Source organism: Mustela lutreola, chromosome 13, assembly GCF_030435805.1.
Source record: "Mustela lutreola isolate mMusLut2 chromosome 13, mMusLut2.pri, whole genome shotgun sequence".
Classification (NCBI taxonomy): domain Eukaryota; kingdom Metazoa; phylum Chordata; class Mammalia; order Carnivora; family Mustelidae; genus Mustela; species Mustela lutreola.
The window spans coordinates 26,246,761-26,268,719 of record NC_081302.1 but is presented as its reverse complement, the minus strand read 5'-3'; positions in this window follow the sequence as shown (position 1 = coordinate 26,268,719).

Below are 21,959 nucleotides of genomic sequence, written 5' to 3'. Positions count from 1 at the left end.
TGAGGATCCTGCTTCTTCCTCCGCCTGAACTCCCCCTGCTTGTGCACTCACTGTCCCATACCCTCTCTCTTTCTCTCATTCTCTCTGACAAATAAATACATTTTTTTAAAATGTGGGTTTTGTTATAGCACTCAATCTTGTAAATTACTAAAATTGTGCAAATTACTATACTTTAGTAATTAGACTCTTATCTAAGAAGTTTCTTAGAGTAATTTGCCTATTATAAACTACATTCCATTTCTTTAACCATCTTCTACATTGTCAGACAGCATGACTATTTTTACAAAGTTATATATTGTTTTTATTTTTCTCTATAAGAAATTTATTAATAGTACCATGAATTTCATAAAATTCAGTAATAACTGCACAATTTTCCTGGGCGATATTCTAAAAATATTCCTTTAACTTCCTCACTCTTTTGTTTCTTAAGTAATATTCTTTTTTTTTTTTTTTTTTTTTTTTTTTTTTAATTTTTTATTTTTTATAAACATATATTTTTTATATACATATATTTTTATCCCCAGGTCTGTGAATCACCAGGTTTACACACTTCACAGCACTCACCAAATCACATACCCTCCCCAATGTCCATAATCCCACCCCCTTCTCCCCAACCCCCTCCCCCCGGCAACCCTCAGTTTGTTTTGTGAGATTAAGAGTCAATTATGGTTTGTCTCCCTCCCAATCCCATCTTGTTTCATTTATTCTTCTACCCACTTAAGCCTCCATGTTGCATCACCACTTCCTCATATCAAGTAATATTCTTTTAAAACAATTATGATACAGTAGTGTTATACCTAAAACAGTTTTTTAAGTAGTAATTTTGGCTATTGACAAAATAGAGAAGACAATACATGTGTGGGTCAGTCATATAAATTGTATATGTTTTTAAAATTCTGTTTGGAATTAAAGAAATAAAAATTATCAATGTTTGCTTGTTACCATTTAGACATGATAAAAACGAATATTCCTTAAAAAAATACCCCAATTAAAATAATACCCAATTTTTGTCATTATATATTATTCTGGCTATATGAATTTAATTTTAGAGAAGGAATTATGGTGCATGAATTTTAAACTTCTAATTATTTAAGCCAGTTATACTTATTAAAATATTTTGTGGACAAAGCCAAATATAAATTAATAGTGATAAGTTGCATTTCATTATTATCCTATGTTTGGATTTCAGTAAAGTCATTAAAATGGTAATAACTAGAAAACAATTGTTGTATTATTAAGATATTAACAGATATTAAGAAGTATACCTGAGGGCGCCTGGGTGGCTCAGTGGGTTAAGCCGCTGCCTTCGGCTCAGGTCATGATCTCAGGGTCTTGGGATCGAGTCCCGCATCAGGCTCTCTGCTCAGTGGGGAGCCTGCTTCCTCCTCTCTCTCTCTGCCTGCCTCTCTGCCTACTTGTGATCTCCCTCTGTCAAATAAATAAATAAAATTTAAAAAAAAAAAAAAAAAAAAAAAAGAAGTATACCTGAACTGCAATTTTAATACTATAACGTTATTGGTTTAAGACATGATGCACCAAGATATGGAATATCTTTGTGCACAAGCAAAACTGCATAAATTGCAAAGAACTAAAAGAATGTGTAAGGTCTACTTTAACAGTTAATAACAAGAATATACCTAAAAAACCCCAAATAGCTTGGAAGTTGAGAATTACATTTCTATACACACCATAGGATTAAAAAGATATCAAGAAAAATTAAAACAAAAACATTGAAATTGAATGATAATAAAATTATAATATATAAACAGGTATTATAAGCTACATTGTGCTTGATTTTGAGTGACAGCTGGAACATTTTAATATTGTAACTTAAAGTGTTTACTTGAAGTTAGAATTACTATTAGTACTTCTTTTAAGTTGAGGTAGCTCTGTATTTTAATTGGGTTTCTCATTTGAAAATGTGGGTAAAACTATTTAATACATAACAGCAAGGAAAACATTTTGCATTTTTTATTTCAGAAAATAAGTGAACATTTTTTCTTTTTATTTTATGAAATTATAAAGTGTTAGTTATCACCTTTAAAACAATGTAATTTTGATTTTATAGGCTCTTGTTATGATTAAACAAATAGTTTAATAGTTTAGTGAAACCATGTATCAGTTGTTTATTTTTCTTTATTTTTCTTAAATATGTATGTTCTTTATTAGTTAATAGCAGGAAGGATGTAGTTGTTGTAACTGAGTCATTAAAAATAAATACCTGGGGTACCCGGGTGGCTCAGTCATTAAGTGTCATTAAGTGCCTTAGACTCAGGTCAGGATCCCAGGGTTCTGGGATAGAGCCCTGCATTAGGCTCCCTACTTTGCGGGGAGCCTGCTTCTCCCTCTTCCACTATGCCTGCTTGTGTTCCCTCTCTTGCTGTGTCTCCCATACATAAATAAATAAATACATAAATAAAATTTATAAATACAAAAATACATACATACATACTCACAAATGGTACCCAATACCTTGATAACAATCTGAACAATCAACTGGTTTATGTACTCTAATCTAGTTCGCCTCGTGGAGGCTTCCATCATGTTCTTGAGACTTCGAAGTATCACTTTTAATGTTGAAATTGCCGTAGTAGGTGTTAGGGTTTTTAAATGTAGTATTGCTAGACAATATTTATTCTAAAAACACACATATGGATTAGAATTAATTCTAAAAGCTGATTCAAAGTACCAGTAAGTGGCATACTTTTACTACCTAAGGTCTTTGTAGGTTTACTCATACTGAGCTATTGTTTGCAATTTGATAGTCTTGTTATCCATTTAGAATAATTGTAGCATATCAACGAACTCTACTGAGTAAATTATTAGATCTTGATGTCATTATATATTCATTAGGTTTTTATTCAGTTTCATTAAATACATCTTATTGACTTTGCTGATTGGCTTACATTGATTTCACTAATATTTTTCATTTTTGTTTGTGAATGTCACTGAGTGTACTTATGAATAAAATTGGTTTTAGGATCTGTTGATTAACCAGGAAGGTGTATCTGAAACACCACTAGTAGATTTATTTTAATGGCACTGGGTCTTTTTTATTGATTTAGTTTTACTTATTAAGAGCTATTTTTCACTAAAGAGTCAAATCTCTAAGAACTATTAATGACAAGGGCATCTCAGTAATTAAAATATTAAGAAAGAAAACAGGTAGATACAATTAAACATTATTCAATATATAGCTAATTTTTTTGAAGAGTTTAGAGTTTTCTCTGGGATTTTTCGCAGTTTTAATGCTTTTATAATACAGTTTTAAAAGATAAGCCATTTGCTTGTCAGGTATTTTGGCTCTGTGGGCTAATTAAAACCTCACTACATTGGGAAAGAGATGCAAATAAAATGTTCCATCCAGTGGGAATTAAAGTTCCTGATTATTCTTAGTGCAGAGATTTAATTATCTTTAAATTTTAACTTTAAATTTTAAATCATTCGTATTTAAGTTGTTTATATACTTGTGCACAATTTGCCTTATTTGAAAGTAAAATTGGGCATATTTTTTATGGTCTTTTTTCAATAAAATGAAGTTATTTTGTTGTCTTCACTGGGTTTGAAAGATTTCGGCCATAGTAACTCAGGAGCTTCCCCTAGTGACAATCATAATTGACATCCAAGTGTTCTGGTAACAATCCATACAGCTAACCAGCTAATATGTGCACCTTGAACCAGCTCATGTCTATAGGCTGGTGTCTGACCCTTGAGTTTTCCAGGTATCATTTCTGACACAATGACCTGTGTCATAGTGGCAGATTCTGACAGCATGAATCCTAATAGACTCTGAGCTTCCTCTCTTGGGGCTTATCACCAATTACTCACATGAAATATCTACAAAACTGCAAGTTCATTATCCATTCGTCTGTCGATGGATATCTGGGCTCCTTCCATAATTTGGCTATTGTGGAATTGCTGCTATAATCATTGGGGTGCAGGTGCCCCTTTGGTTCACTACATTTATATCTCTGGGGTAAATACCCAGTAGTGCAGTTGTTGGGTCATAGGGTAAAGAAGACATGGTATATATATACAATGGAATATAATGCAGCCATCAAAAATCGAAATCTTGCCATTCGCAATGACATGGATAGAACTAGAAGGTATTATGCTAAGTGAAATAAGTCAATCACAGAAAGACAGTTATCATATGATCTCACTGATATGTGGAATTCAAGAAACAAGGCAGAGGATCATGGAGGAAGGGAGGAAAAAAATGAAACAAGATGAAACCAGAGAGGGAGACAAACAATAAGAGACTCTTAATCTCAGGAAACAAATTGAGGGTTGCTGAAGTGGAGGTGAGTGGGAGGGATGGCATGGCTGGGTGATGGACGTTGTGAGGTTATGTGTTGTGGTGAGTGCTGTGTATTGTGTAAGACTGATGAATGACAGACCTGTATACCTGAATCAAATAATACCTTATATGTTTTAAAAAGAAGAAGAATGTAAGTTCGCTGTTTCTGTCCTCAGGCTGCTTACCATCCAAACAGCTTCCTGATTGCTCATTAGTCACCGTGCCTAGCACAGCTCCAATAAAAAGCCTTCTGGTGGCCTCTGGTAGACTAAAACTGATATTTTTTTTAAAAAGTGAGAAATGAGAAACACACACACCTTAGAGATGGTACCACTAAGGAGATGAGCTAAGAATATTCAGAGTTATGGACAATAATACAAAAAGAAAAAAATAAAAATTATTACTTATAAAATTTAGAAGTGTGTCCTAGCATTTTCAGGGAAGGGATGTCCAGCTCTTTTGTGTGCTGCAGTGGCTTGTCATAACTGAACCATGCCAATATTAAATACGTTGGAGAAAGAAATAACCAATTCATATTAGCAATTAGCCAGTTGGAGAAAGTCTTGTTTTTGGCAAAGATAAAGCTGACTCCCATTGTGAAGCTCTTCTTTTTAGTTTTGTCATACATTATATGTTTTAATTGATTTTTATAAATATCTTTAATTTATAATACTGTCTTGAGCTTAAAAAATAAAAGCAAATATCCTCTATTCCTAAATTCCTGTCTTAAAGCAGCTTTCCAGAATTAGTTTCTTTAAATAAAAACTAAAATAAATAAATAAATAATGTTATAAATCTTAGAAAGCAATATACAAATAAACACACATATTTTAATTATTTCAAAAAAGTCCTGTGTTCTAAACCCCTTTTGGATGAAAACAGTATTTGTCTTTTTTTTTTTTTCTGCTAAAGCAAAACTTGAGTAACATAATTTTAGAGTTTTAAAAATAATCTGCCAGATTTTTTCTTCTTATTTAAAAAATAAAGCACTGGCACTAATTTTAAATAAATTATTTCAAAGGAGGACAGACCAGAAACAAACGAAGTATATCCAAAGTAACTACATAAAGTTATTGTAATATTCTACCAGAGCATAAGAATAAAGATGAATTCAGAAGAGTTTAATAATAAAGATGCAAACACAAAAATTTTCAGCAAAATATCAAAACAAACCCAATAATAAGTAAGAAAAAAAAGTAATGCATCATTAAAAAGAGTTTTTCTCAGGAATGAAAATTTGTGGCAGCTTTTGTTTATTTAACATTTATCTATATATTTTAGTGAGAGAGAGCATGACCATAAGCAGGAGGAACAGAGGGAGAGGGAGAGAGAATCTCAAGTCGACTCTGCTCTAAGCACAGAGCCTGACACAGATTTCACAAGCCTGAGACCACATCCTGAGCTAAAACCAAGAGTTGGACGCTTAACTGACTGTGCCACCAAGGAGCCCCTATGGTAGCTTTTTAAAGAAATAATAGAACTCACACGTATAAGATGAAGGAAATAATTCACATTTACAAGATGAAAGAAAGTATCATATTATCATCTTCAAAAGGAGGAAGCATTTGGCATAATTCAATATCCATTTGTGATCAAAATTCTCTATTAACTAGGAATAGAAGTTCATTTTCTTTATATGACAAAATGTATCAACAAAATTGTTATAGCTAATGTCATATAAAATGGTAAATGTCTAAATGCTTTCTTTCTAAGATTCAGAGGAAGAAAGAAGGTCTGCTCTTACTACTTATAGTCTGTGGGGTGCCTGGGTGGCTCAGTTATTAAGCGTTTGCCTTCGGCTCAGGTCATGATTCCAGGGTCCTGGGATGGAGCCCTGAAGAGGGCTCCCTGCTCAGTGGGAAACCTGCTTCTTCCTCTCCTACTCTCCCTGCTTGTGTTCCCTCTCTCGCTGTCTCTCTGCCAAATAAATAAATAAAATCTTAAAAAACAAAAAAACAATGAAGTCGTGACTCAGCAATCTTACCAGTGATAGCTAATATAAAGAAAGAAATAATAATGGGGTTTTGAAATCTTTTCTGTAGTCTTCTATTTTGTATGTGTGTGTGTTAGTTATCTAGTGAATATATAAGAAGAAAGATAATAGCAACAACAATAAAAATAGAATCATGTTAAAAATGGCCATTAAAATAGATTATAAATGGTTTAGAATTAGAGAACGCTTATTAAAAACTTTAAAGAAGAAAATCTGCCAAGAAGGGAAGACTGGTCTTACAGAACTTGTGTTCAGATTAATTTTTCTATAAAGCAATTATCCAAATATTATGCATTTGTAACAAAATCTGTCAGAGAAAAATTGCACAGGCAAGGCAGACTTTATTCAGGACTATTGCAGGAAGGCAGAGAGATTGACTTTAACTGCAGAGAAACTTAAGGAAATAGAATTTTTTTTTAAAGATTTTATTCATCTACTTGAGAGATGGAGATCACAAGTAGGCAGAGAAGCAGGCAGAGAGGAGAAAGCGGGCTCCCTGCTGAGCAGGACCCTGGGATTATGACCTGAGCCGAAGGCAGAGGCTTTAACCCACTGAGCCACCCAGGTGCCCCAGGAAATAGAATTTTTAAGTGCTAGAGTGAGGTCACGCAAATGTAATAAATCAGGTTAGAGGTGAGGTTTATTAATGTAATTAGGCACATGTATTTACTACTTTGCCTAGAGACTGAAAGATTAGGCCACTATTTTCCTCAGCGATTTAGGTGAAAATAGATGGCTCCTCCATCCACGGGAGAGATTGTTTTTGGTTGTAAAACTGGCAAGAAGTCGAGAGAACATTTACTTCTCAATTTTACAATTGCAAATTTTTTAAGATAAATGCTTTAAGAAATATGGTCTGGAGACTAGAATTGGTTAAAAAAAAAAAAAAAAAAGAACAAAATCTTATGTAAATGTTCCTCTTGAAGGGAACCTTGAAGCTGTCTGGGTCAAAACTCCAACTCACAATTTGGTCATCTGTTAATACATTCTGGATGAAATGGGGATGAGAGAAGACTATGAGTTTTTCTTCCTTTAATCATGGCAAGTGTATGCTTCTTACCAGAGATAGAGTGTACAGATTTCAGCCTAACCTGTCACTTCTTATTTTGAGGAAACCTAGGACATAAAATTGTATTTTAACAGAAAGACAGCTGATCATCTCTCCTCTCCCTATAGTTGATAGCTAAAATTCCACCTTCAAGCCTTTGTTTTATATTGTATACTTGATATAAATATTCAGTTTAGAAAAAATAGAGCATAGACTAAGGACTTTGTCCCGTAAGAAGGAATTTTAAAAATACAAGTGTGTACAAGGTGGAGGATCAAAAAAGTGTGCAAAACACATATGATAATATTTACATTAAGTTAAATTCTTTATGCCTCCCTCTTACATGAAAAAGTGTTTCACTCTTGCATAGCAAAGGTTGAAATAGGTCCATTTTGAGTCATATGTTAGGTTGGAATCATCAGAATTTCTTTCAAAGTTGGCAAAATTCAATCTCGTTACCTGACCTATATTCCCCTAGGTTTTCCAGATGTTCTGTTTTCTTGGTGCTACATTAGTCTTGAAGAGGATAAAAATTTTTCACTAAATTGATTTCAGAATACTAACCCTTAGGTTTATTTTTTAGCTCAATTTGTTTGAAGTCAGCAGGTAGTAGAAGTCTTTTATTTGCCAGAAATACACTGACACTATTTGTAAGAAAATATTTAGGATTTCTTTAATGTGGTGATAGATTATATTATGAGGGTTAGGAGCATGCATTCTTGAATCAGGCTTATTGGATTCAAATACTTTTCCAACTACTTTGTAATTGAGTGTAAAATAAGTTACTTTAAGCTTTCTAAGTATCAATTTCCTTTTCATATAGAAAAATAATAACATGTGCCTTATCAAGTTGTATTAAATGAGCCTGAGACACATTATGCAATATATGTTGAGTGTTTATTATAAATATTATCAATGCTGTTGTTACAAATTCAATGCCCTATGACTAATAAGCAATCCTGGTGTACAAGGAAGAGTATAATTCTTAAGGGCAGTTTGGCAATTTGTTTTATTATGCCCAAGTAAAAGATGTATAACCTAGTGAAGGCTGCTTTACATGTTTCTTATCATAAAGGGTGGAATAGTGCTGAATCAGCAGTTATTAGACTCTGGCCTAAATTAGTAGGCTCAGCAAAACTATACAAGATATTCTTTTTCTCTCCAGGAAACTTATTATTCTATACACTGCATAGCTAGAGGGATTTTTTTGTTTGTTTGTTTCTTTGTCAGTTTTTATATGGTATGTGTGACTAATGAAATGGATACTGAATAGAATAAATAGAAAATGCACAGTCTTTATCTTCATCTGTCTTCTGAGTTTTACATGACTGCCAAAATGTTTGTCCAGGGTCAGGAGATACAGTAAGTTGTTTGAATACCTTATATAATACCTAGTAGAGCTAATTATGGATCACTCTTTCCTAAAATTTATTATACAAAACTATTGATTCATGTTTGCTTTTTTCTGCATTCTCTAGGTGGCTAACTTCCTAACCTCCTCACTCACCTGGAACACAGTTATCTAGTTATCTAGTTGTTACTCTCACAATTTGTATAAATAATTTTAGAGGTGGTCGCATTGAGACATCAAGAATAATGACAGCTGGTATTTTAAGGATCCACATGAAGATCTTTCCCCTAGAGGATTTCAGATAGTGAAGTAAAAAATATAGAGAAGAGGGAAAAGCTTCTCATACTTTGAAGGCTTTATTGACATCTTCTGTGTTCTAGATTTGCTTTCTGTTAATATTTATTCATCACTAAAACATTCGAAGGGAAACAAATGTACCCCCAAATATTATAGTTATTGCAGATTAACTATAAGTTTACAAATGGATAGTATCTAATTACCTTCTAAGTTTGGTAACTACAATATAATTTAAAACATATTGATATGTTACTGATATGTGGTCTTCTACTACTACTTCTCTACTACTATATTATTGGATTTGTTTTGATATTTTGCTGAAAATTTTTGTGTTTGCATCTTTATTATTAAACTCTTCTGAATTCATCTTTATTCTTATGCTTTTGTCATGCTCTGATAGAATATTACAATAACTTTATGTTGTTACTTTGGATATACTTCGTTTGTTTCTGGTCTGTCCTCCTTTGAAATAACTTAAAATTAGTGCCAGTGCTTTATTTTTTAAATAAGAAGAAAAAATCTGGCAGATTATTTTTAAAACTCTAAAATTATGTTACTCAAGTTTTGTTTTAGCAGAAAAAAAAAAAAAAAGACAAATACTGTTTTCATCCAAAAGGGGTTTAGAACACAGAACTTTTTTGAAATAATTAAAATATGTGTGTTTATTTGTATATTGCTTTCTAAGATTTATAACATTATTTATTTATTTTAGTTTTTATTTAAAGAAACTAATTCTGGAAAGCTGCTTTAAGACAGGAATTTAGGAATAGAGGATATTTGCTTTTATTTTTTAAGCTCGAGACAGTATTATAAATTAAAGATATTTATATTGAAGTCTGAAATGCGTCTCCTGTAGGCAGCATATAGATGGGTCTTCTTTTTTATGCCTTCTGACACACTGTGATTTTGGGGGGGGGGGAGCATTTAGTCCCTTTACATTGAGAGTAATTATTGATAGATATGAATTTAGTGTCACTTTATTACTTGTTTTTGGAGATTTTCTCTGTTCCTTTCTAGTCTTTGTTACTTTTGATCTTTTTCACTCAAAAAATCCCCTTCAATTTTCTTGCAGGGCTGGGTTTAGTGGTCACAAACTCCATTAGCTTTTGTTTATTAAGCTCTTTATCACTCCTTCTATTCTGAATGACAGCCTTGTTGGATAGGAGTATTCTTGACTACATATATTTCCTTTCAGCATATTAAATATATCATGTCATTCTCTTCTGGCCTGCCATATATTCTGCATAGAGGTGTGCTACTAACCTGATTTGTCTTCCCTTGTAAGTTAAGGATTTCTTTTCTCTCACTGCTTTTAGGATGTTTTCTTTATGTCTGTGTTTTGCAGATGTAACTATATGTCTTGGGTTTAGCCTGCTTTCCTTGATTTTGATGGGAGTCCTCTGGGCCTCCTGGATTTGGATGTCTGTTTCCCAGATTATGGTAGTTTTCAGTTATAATTTGCTCAAATAAACCTTTTGCCCCTTTTCCCCCTCTTTTTCTTCTGGGACTCCTATGATATAAATGTTATTACACAGAATTCCCTAAGTCTACATTTGTGTTCCAGTATATTTCCTTCCCTCTGATTTGCAGCTTTAGTATTTTCCATAATTTTATTTTCTATATTGCTTATTCATTCCTCTGCTTCTTCCTTCCTGTGTTCATTACGTCCAGTTATTGCATTTTTCATTACGGTCTGACCGCATTTTACGCCTTTTATCTCTGCACTAAGGCTCTCCCTGGGAGACCCTTGTATGCTCTTCTCAAGTCCAGCTATTATCTTTATGATTGTTGCTTTATATTCTGGATCAGACATATTACTTACATCTGTTTCAATTTGATCCCTGGCCATGAACTTTCTTGTTCTTTCTTTTGGGGTGATTTCCTCCATCTTAGCATTTTGTCTAGGTCTTTGTTGTCAGTTATCTGCAGAGTTTCTGCTTGGCCTGTAGTGGGGAATGTTTGGATCATGTGCAGTGTGTGGGAAGTTCCAATTAAGTGTACTGTGGTCTGTTTGTTAAAGGCGACTTGCTGCTATTTCCAGTACAATTGAAGCTTTGCAGTACCCTATGGTCAGTAGATGTGATATGTGCCAGGGGTTTATGCTGGTCTTCTGGGGGAGGGCCCTGCTGCTCTGGCAATGCAACACCTTCCCACCTGGCAATGCAATGCACCTTAGGGTCTATCCCAGGAATACTGGCTGAGTTTTAAAACTCTGGACTTTAGGGACCTGGTGTGGCAGGTAAACTTCTGATCCTCTGGGGGTTGGTCTTTTTTTTTTTTTTTTTCTTAAGATTTTATTTACTTGATATATAGAGAGAGATCACAAGTAGGCAGAGAGGCAGGCAGAGGGAGAGGGTGAAGCAGGCTCCCTGCTGAACAGAGAGCCTGATGCAGGGCTTGATCCCAGGACCCTGAGACCATGACCTAAGCCAAAGGCAGAAGCTTAACCCACTGAGCCACCCAGGCACCCCTGGGCATTGGTCTTACCATGCTGGCACTAATGCAGGTTTATCCCAGAAGGGCCATCACAAGTGCAAGGGTGTAGAGTTTGGATTAAAGCACAGCAAACAGCCAGTGTCCGATTAATCATCCTCAGTAGGTGTCTAAGTACTTGTGGTGAGGGGTGAGGGAGGGAAATTGCACCTGTAGGCTCTTTGTCCCCTAAGAGGCAATGACATCTTTCCCAGGTGGCTAAAGAAGAGGGAACCCTCTCTCGCAGTGTACTCCAGGGGATCCTAAATTCAAGCTATCTGCTCCCATACTATCTGCCCTTCTCCTCCACAGGACCACTGCAACACTCTCAGGGCCCCACATTGGCTTTGCCACAGACCTCCAAATCTCTAGTCTTTGAGACCTGATGGTAGTAAAAACTTAAGAAAATCATCTCTCTCAAAGTCATCTCAAAGTCAATGACTTTGGGGAAGTGTTTTCCTTTTATGATCACATATGTGCTCTTCTCTGTCTTGTGCACACTCGTGGTGTCTGTCTCTATCTCTCTCTATCTCTCTCTCTCTCTCTCTCTCTCCATGATTCGGACTCCTTCCCCTCTACACACATGTGATCCGTTTCTCCCCCAAACCATGTCTCCTCACCTTCTACCCTCCACAATGTGACCTCTTCTCTCCCACTAGTTGTGCAGTTCATTCTGTTAGTCCTCAGATTGACTTCTTAGGTATTAAGAATAATTTGATATTTATCTAGCTGTGTTTGACAGATAAAGCAAGCCTAGGGTCCTCCTACTACTTTGCCATTTTAGTTCCTCCTCTTCAAATATAATAAATGTTTTAAAAAATATGTATTTATTAATTTTGGAGGAGGGAGGAGGGGCATAGGAGTAAAAGAGAGAAAGAATCTCAGGCAGACTTCCTGGGGCTCAGTCCCACAACCCACAACATCTTGACCTGAGCTGAAGCCATGAGTCTGAGGCTTAACCAGTTGAGTCACCCAGGCACCCCAACTGTAATAAGCTCTTAACTTTAAAATAGTTTTAGATTTATAGACAAGTTCCAGTAATATTACAGAGTTCCTATATACCTGTGGTCAGATATCCCTAGTATTACTCTGGTACATTTGTCATAACTAGTGAACAAGTGTGGATATGTTGTTATTATTATCTACAGTTCAAATTTTATTTGATTTTTCAAGTTTTTACCATATTACATTTAGTTGTTGTGTTTCCTTAGGATTCTTTAGGGTGTTGAAGTTTCCCAGACTTGCCTTCTTTTGGTGACCTTGATTTTTTTAAGGAGTATGTTTTGTAGAATGTCTTTTGGTTTGGGTTGATCTTACAATTTTTCTCCTGGTTGTGTAGCGGTTCTGGGTTTGGGGGATGAAGACCAAAGAGGTTAAGTGCCATTCTCAACAATTCCTTTCAAAAGTATATAGGCTATGCTATCAACATAATTTATCACAGCTGATACTGACCTTTATTACCTTGCTGGAATTAGTGTTTGTCAGATACCCAAGTATGAAACTATTGCTCTTTAGAATAAAGTCACTTTGCTCAATTGACACTTAAGGGATAAGAGTTATGCCTCACATCCTGGGGCGATATTATCTTCAATAATTTTTTGGATTTCTTTTATGAAGGAAATTTCTCATTTGTTCCTTATTTATTTATTTATTTATTTAATTACTCATTATGTCAGTATGGTCTAAAGGATATTCATCTTATATTTTGGTTATCATCCAATACTATATAATTTTCTTTGGTGCTGAGATCATTCTAGCTTTGAAGCCTTCACTTCCTGTGTCTCTTTGTTTTACATCCATTTTGTTTGTTTTGTTACCATTCCCTGACCTCCTGGCTCTGTGCTTTGCCGTGTTTGATGTATAATTTGATCAAATATATTTGTGAGATGAATAAATCTAGGGCAATATTTAGATTAGAACATTGATGATAATAACATTACCTGGAAACAAAAAGCATTGACCTTGCTTTCAGGAAATTTGGTTTCTTACCTCAGAAGTGTGGTTTCCAGGCTTTCTGACCTATAGTGAGAGACTATACTCTCCTGGAGCTTTTCACAGTCTGAAAGTGAGCATAGGAATTAGATGATTTCCAAGCTTCTTTTTGTTACAAAAATTTTGTAATTCCAATACTTTCCCCTTTGAATGACTTTTCTTCCAGTTTTATATTTGTTATGTTTATATGAGAAAGAACTGCAAAATTGGCATCTTTTCCAATATTCATTTTTCTGCTGTGCAATCCCCAATCTATCATGGTGCTCTATACCACCAGCAGCAATTAACTTTGTACTATCGAACCCCACTGTTAGTTTGGCATGGAGCTATTCACCTACAGTGCTTTTAATTATTGATGCATTTTCTCTTTTTCAAAATGTCAGACAGTGTTTATGTGTAATCATCTGGTTTACCACCTGTGGCTACTCTATCCACTAGTGCAAATATGGACAATCACAAATTTCCCTCATTTCATTTGAACCTCTGAGTCTCATGAATTCTTAGAACAAAAACACTGTGTCTCTACAATATTTAAATTATGTTTCCTAATTACCTCAATGAATTATGCATCTGGTTGTGATTACTAAGTCTAGAAAGATGCTGCCTGATTGGTGATTATATAGCAATTTTTTATTTTCCATTGATTATGTTAATTTCCTTTATATTATATTTGATTATTGTACTGAGTGAAAAATTGCTAGCACCTGCCTCTCATATCATGAAAAATACTTTGCTATTATGATTGACCTAGAGATCTTATTTTGCTTGTAGATTTGGTATACAGCAGTTTTAAAAGATAACATTTTTCATAACAAAATTGTTCTGTCCTTTGGCATTTCTCTTCCTAGTAATTTGGTGTCTGTATAATTTTAGGTAATGATGCTCAGAGAAGAGGAAAATATTCTCCTTAGGGTAAATAAGTCTTTTAGAACTATGTCTTTTGTCTTTTGTGTTTTTACTGATATACAACTGTTACACACTTGCTTCCTTCTTTCTTAGCTTTATATTAATATGTTCCATTATTTTTGATATCTTTTCAATGATGTTAAAGTAAATAATTATAGCATTATCCTAAAAATGAAATACTGTGTATATTTATACTCAACACGTACTTTTCATGTGTTAGTTCATTCATCCATTTTTTTCCTTTTTAAATACAAAATGTTCATGACTCTTTAAGTTTAATTCAGTCCTCTTTTTCTATTGTTTTTGTATTGTTTTGTCTCCATGATTTGGAGACAGACTGTATATCAGCTATAAGGTTTCTCTAAAAAGTAAAATATTAATTATTTCTTTCCAAGAGTGTTTTCAGATAATAGTGTACCAAGATATAATAAACTCTTTAGAATGTTCAGCAACAGAAATGTAATAGTTTAACTTTATGAGACCAACTATTGTCACATGTGCCTTTGTGTCTTTGAGCAATACCAGAAAGTAGAGATGATTGTTGGAGTGGAGTGTTTCTTTATCTAATCCCCCCTGGTTTCTATCACTGTCTCTCTTTGTAAGCTCCATTTGTCTGCCCAACTCTGAGACTAAATAATTTAAGGCTTAGGCATGTCCCAGTTTCTAAATAATGTTTCTCAAAGGAAGCTTCAGAAACAACCTGCATGAAAAAAACCTTTTAATGTTAATTTAGGATAAAATGTGGAGTCTACCCCAGACCTACTGAATTAGAATATCTGAAGAAGATGCCCAGAAATTTGCATCTTTCTGAAGTACCACAGATGCTTCTTAGGCACAGTGAATTTTGAGAACCACTGTTCTATGATAAAAGAATTTATGAAAAGAAACTATGAAACAATTGCATTTTTTTTTTTTTTGGATTTTGTGTTATCACCCTTGCTATTCATCTCATCTTGATATTGTAATCAATTTCCAATATATACTCTTGACTCTGTCTCAGATCTAGTTTCCAAATCATATTCCAGATCTGATGAAGAGAATGTTTTGTAAAAGTTAATGTTTGAGTCTGATATTTGATTGTTGATTTTTCTACTCTTCTTAGATGGGAAGCCAGCTTACTCTCTGTCTCTCATACTAGTGAGATTATCTTTGTTCCCGTGTTTTTTGTTTTAAGCAAGATTTTCTGCTTCTGTTTGGGTACTATGTGGGGATTTCCTGTCATTAACTGTATTCCTGTGTTGGGGAATATAATGATTCAGGTTTGTGATTAAAAAAAAAAAACTAAATGAAATTATTTTTGCTAACAACCTTATATTTATTATTGTATAACCTAAACTTCTGCAGTACAGTATTGTCAACTATAATCAATTCTATACAATTTTTCCTCAGAACTTATTCATTTCTTTAAAATTTTTATGTTTATTTATTTATGTAATCTCTACACTCAATGTCAAGCTCTAACTCATGAGTCTGAGATCAAGGGTTGGCTGCTCTTCTGACTGAGCCAGCCAGTTGCCCCAGAATTTATTAATTTTAAAAACTGAAAGTTTGTTTCCTTTGGTCAGCATCTTTCCATTTCCCCCAACTCCCAGACCCTGGTAAACAGCATTTTACTCTGTGTTTCTATGAATTTGGCTTATTTATTTATTTATTTAAATTTTTTTTGAAATTTTTTTAAAGATTTTATTTATTTATTTGACAGACAGAGATCACAAGTAAGCAGAGAGGCAGGCAGAGAGAGAGAGGAAGGGAAGCAGGCTCCCCGCCAAGCAGAGAGCCTGATGCGGGGCATGATCCCAGGACCCTGAGACCATGACCTGTGCCGAAGGCAGAGGCCCAACCACTGAGCCACCCATGCGCCCCATGAATTTGGCTTATTTAAATTCCACAAATAAGTGAGATCATAACAGTATTTGTCTTTATCTGTCTGAATAGTTTCACTTAGCATAATCTTTCAAGTTCTGTCAATGTTGCAAAGGAAGATTTCATTGTTTCTCATTGCTGAAAAGTATTTATAATTTTTCTTTTCCTGGATCATATGGTGATTTTATATACAACTTCTTGAGGAACCTCCATACTGTTTTCTGAAGTGGCTGTAGCAATTTACGTTCCCACCAGCAATATTATAGTGTTCCCTGTTCTCAATATCCTTGCCCACATTTCTTACCTCTTGTCTCTTTGACAACAGACACTCTAATATGTGTGAAGTGATTTCAGATTGTGGTTTTGATTTGCATTTCTATGATGATTACTGATGCTGAGCACCTTTTAATGTACCTATTATTTATTTGTACATCTTCTCTGGAAAAATGTCTATTCATGTTCGTTGCCTGTATTAATCCCTTATTAGATGATATATATAGTGTGCCATATATTTTCTGTCATATTGTAAATTCCTGTTTCATTTTGTTGATGATTTCCTTTGCTGTGTAGAAGTTTTTCCATTTGATGTAGCCCTGCTTTTTTATTTTTACTAATGTTGTTTTGAATTTTGTTGTCAAGTCCAAAAAATCATTGCCAAGACCAGCATCAAGGAATTTACCCCCTATGTTTTCTTCTAGGAGTTTTACCGTTTTAGGTATTTCTTTTAAGTCTTTAATATATTTCTGAGTTGATTTCCATGTATGGTGTGATAAAGGAGTCTAATTTCATTTTTCTTTTTTTTTTTGCATGGTGGTATCCACTTTTCTAAGCAGCAATTATTGAACAGACTCTTTTTTCACCATTATATATTCTGTGTTTATTTATCCATTTATTTTGCACATCCAATTCTGTTGCATTAATGTGTTTACTTTTATGCCAGTAAAATACTGTATAAATCACTGAAGCTTTATGATACGGTATGAAGTCAGAAGGTCTGATGCCAACTTTGGTTTCTTTCTTGAGGTTGCTTTGGCTATTTGTATACTGTTGAGGTTCTGTAGGAATTTTAGGATTGTTTTTCTTTCTTTGAAAAATGCCATTGGGATTTTTAATAAGAATTGCATTAAATTTATAGAATTCTTTGAGTAGTGTGGACATTTTAACAATATTTATTTTCCTGAACCATGAACATGGAATAACTTTTTAAAAGTTTTTGTCGACTGTAGAGTTGAGGGTCTATTTCTGGGCTCTCTATTCTGTTCCATTGAATCTTCGACAAAGCAGGAAAGAATGTCCAATGGAAAAAAGACAGCCTCTTTAATAAATGGTGCTGGGAAAATTGGACAGCCACATGGAGAAAAATGAAATTGGACCATTTCCTTACACCACACACTAAAATAGACTCAAAATGGATGAAGGACCTCAATGTGCGAAAGGAATCCATCAAAATCCTTGAGGAGAACACAGGCAGCAACCTCTTCAACCTCAGCCGCAGCAACATCTTCCTAGGAGCAACGCCAAAGGCAAGGGAAGCAAGGGCAAAATTGAACTATTGGGATTTCATCAAGATCAAAAGCTTTTGCACAGCAAAGGAAACAGTGAACAAAATCAAAAGACAACTGACAGAATGGGAGAAGATATTTGCAAACGACATATCAGATAAAGGACTAGTGTCCAGAATCTATAAAGAACTTAGCAAACTCAACACCCAAAGAACAAATAATCCAATCAAGAAATGGGCAGAGGACATGAACAGACATTTCTGCAAAGAAGACATCCAGATGGCCAACAGACACATGAAAAAGTGCTCCATATCACTCGGCATCAGGGAAATACAAATCAAAACCACAATGAGATATCACCTCACACCAGTCAGAATGGCTAAAATCAGCAAGTCAGGAAATGACAGATGCTGGCAAGGATGCGGAGAAAGGGGAACCCTCCTACACTGTTGGTGGGAATGCCAGCTGGTGCAGCCACTCTGGAAAACAGCATGGAGGTTTCTCAAAATGTTGAAAATAGAACTGCCCTATAACCCAGCAATTGCACTATTGGGTATTTACCCTAAAGATACAAACGTAGTGATCCAAAGGGGCACGTGCACCCGAATGTTTATAGCAGCAATGTCCACAATAGCCAAACTATGGAAAGAACCTAGATGTCCATCAACAGATGAATGGATCAAGAAGAAGTGGTATATATACACAATGGAATACTATGCAGCCATCAAAAGAAATGAAATCTTGCCATTTGCGACAACGTGGATGGAACTAGAGCATATCATGCTTAGCGAAATAAGTCAAGCAGAGAAAGACAACTATCATGTGATCTCCCTGATATGAGGAAGTGGTGATGCAACATGGGGGCTCAAGGGGGTAGGAGAAGAATCAATGAAACAAGATGGGATTGGGAGGGAGACAAACCATAAGTGACTCTTAATCTCACAAAACAAACTGAGGGTTGCTGGGGGGAGGGGGGTTGGGAGAAGGGGGGTGGGGTTATGGATATTGGGGAGGGTATGTGCTTTGGTAAGTGCTGTGAAGTGTGTAAACCTGGTGATTCACAGACCTGTACCCCTGGGGATAAAAATATATGTTTATAAAAAAAAAAGTTTTTGTCTTTTCAGTTTCTTTTATCATTGTTTTATAGTTTTCAGTGTATAGATTTTTTATCTCTTTGGTGAAATTAGTTTCTAAGTATTTTATTTTTTTGATGTTATTTTAAATGGCATTATTATTATTATTATTATTTTTAATAAATATATAATACATTTTTATCCCCAAGGGTACAGGTCTGTGAATTGCTTGGTTTAGTGATAGTTTGACTTCTTCTTTGTTGATTTGGATGCCTTTAATTTCCTTTTGTTTTCTGATTGCTGAGGCTAGGACTTCTAGTACTATGTTGAATAGCAGTGGCGATAATGGACATCCCTGCCGTGTTCCTGACCTTAGGGGAAAAGCTTTCAGTTTTTCTCCATTGAGAATGATATTTGCGGTGGGTTTTTCATAAATGGCTTTGATAATATTGAGGTATGTGCTCTCTATCCCTACACTTTGAAGAGTTTTTATCAGGAAGGGATGCTGCACTTTGTCAAATGCTTTTTCTGCATGTATTGAGAGTATCATATGGTTCTTGTTCGTTCTTTTATTGATGTGTTGTATCACATTGTTGATTTGCAGACATTGAACCAACCTTGCAGCCCTGGAATAAATCCCACTTGGTGGTGGTGAATAATCCTTTTAATGTACTGTTGAATCCTATTGGCTAGTATTTTGTTGATATTTTCGCATCTGTGTTCATCAAGGATATTGGTCTATAGCTCTCTTTTTTGATGGGATCCTTGTCTGGTTTGGGAATCAAGGTGATGCTGGCCCCATAAAATGAGTTTGGAAGTTTTCCTTCCATTTCTAGTTTTTGGAACAGTTTCAGGGGAATAGCAATTAGTTCCTCTTTAAATGTTTGGTAGAATTCCTCTGGGAAGCCATCTGGCCCTGGGCTTTTGTTTGTTTGGAGATTTTTAATGACTGTTTCCATCTCCTTACTGGTTATGGGTCTGTTCAGGCTTTCTATTTCTTCCTGGTTCAGTTGTGGTAGTTTATATATTTCTAGGAATGCATCCATTTCTTCCAGATTGTCAAATTTGTTGGCATAGAGTTGCTCATAGTATGTTCTTATAATTGTTTGTATTTCTTTGGTGTTAGTTGTGATCTCTCCTCTTTCATTCATGATTTTATTTATTTGGGTCCTTTCTCTTTTCTTTTTGATAAGTCTGGCCAGGGGTTTATCAATTTTATTAATTCTTTCAAAGAACCAGCTCCTAGTTTCGTTGATTTGTTCTATTGTCTTTTTGTTTTCTATTTCATTGATTTCAGCTCTGATCTTTATGCTTTCTCTTCTCCTGCTGGGTTTAGGGTTTCTTTCTTGTTCTTTCTCCAGCTCCTTTAGGTGTAGGTTTAGGTTGTGTACCTGAGACCTTTCTTGTTTCTTGAGAAAGTTTTGTACCACTATATATTTTCCTCTCAGAATTGCCTTTGTTGTGTCCCACAGATTTTGAACCATTGTATTTTCATTATCATTTGTTTCCATGATTTTTCTCAATTCTTCTTTAATTTCCTGGTTGACCCATTCATTATTTAGAATAATGCTGTTTAGTCTCCATGTATTTGGGTTCTTTCCAAACTTCCTTTTGTGGTTGAGTTCTAGCTTCAGAGCATTATGGTCTGAAAATATGCAGGGAATGATCCCAATCTTTTGATACCGGTTGAGTCCTGATTTAGGACCAAGGATAGATCTATTCTGGAGAATGTTCCATGTGCACTAGAGAAGAATGTGTATTCTGTTGCTTTGGGATGAAATGTTCCGAATATATCTGTGATGTCCATCTGGTCCAGTGTGTCGTTTAAGGCCTTTATTTCCTTGTTGATCTTTTGCTTGGATGATCTGTCCATTTCAGTGAGGGGAGTGTTAAAGTCCCCTACTATTATTGTATTATTGTTGATGTGTTTCTTTGATTTTGTTATTAATTGGTTTATATAGTTGGCTGCTCCCACATTGGGGGCATAGATATTTAAAATTGTTAGATCGTCTTGTTGGACAGACCCTTTGAGTATGATATAGTGTCCTTCCTCAACTCTTATTATAGTCTTTGGCTTAAAATCTAATTGATCTGATATAAGGATTGCCACTCCTGCTTTCTTCTGATGTCCATTAGCACGGTAAATTCTTTTCCACCCCCTCACTTTAAATCTGGAGGTGTCTTCAGGCTTAAAATGAGTTTCTTGGAGGCAACATATAGATGGGTTTTGTTTTTGTATCCATTCTGATAGCCTGTGTATTTTGATTGGGGCATTTAGCCCATTAACATTCAGGGTAACTATTGAGTGATATGAATTTAGTGCCATTGTATTGCATGTAAGGTGACTGTTACTGTATATGGTCTCTGTTCCTTTCTGATCTACCACTTATAGGATCTCTCTTTGCTTAGAGGACCCCTTTCAATATTTCCTGTAGAGCTGGTTTGGTGTTCAAATTCTTTCAGTTTTTGTTTGTCCTGGAAGCTTTTAATCTTTCCTTCTATTTTCAATGATAGCCTAGCTGGATATAGTATTCTTGGCTGCCTGTTTTTCTCGTTTAGTGCTCTGAAAATATCATGCCAGCTCTTTCTTGCCTGCCAGGTCACTGTGGATAAGTCAGCTGCCAATCTAATATTTTTACCATTGTTTGTTACAGACTTCTTTTCCCGGGCTGCTTTCAGGATTTTCTCTTTGTCACTGAGACTTGTAAATTTTACTATTAGGCGATGGTGTGTGGGCCTATTCTTATTGATTTTGAGGGGTGTTCTCTGGACCTCCTGAATTTTGATGCTCGTTCCCTTTGCCATATTGGGGAAATTCTCCCCAATATTTCTCTCCAGGATACCTTCTGCTCCCCTCTCTCTTTCTTCTTCTTCTGAAATCCTAATTATTCTAATGTTGTTTCGTCTTATGGTGTCACTTATCTCTCGAATTCTCCCCTCGTGGTCCAGTAGCTATTTGTCCCTCTTTTGCTCAGCTTCTTTATTCTCTGTCATTTGGTCTTCTATATTGCTAATTCTTTCTTCTGCCTCATTTATCCTAGCAGTGAGAGCCTCCATTTTTTGTTGCACCTCATTAATAGCTTTTTTTGATTTCAACTTGGTTAGTTTTTAGTTCTTTTATTTCTCCAGAAAGGGCTTTTATATCTCCCGAGAGGGTTTCTC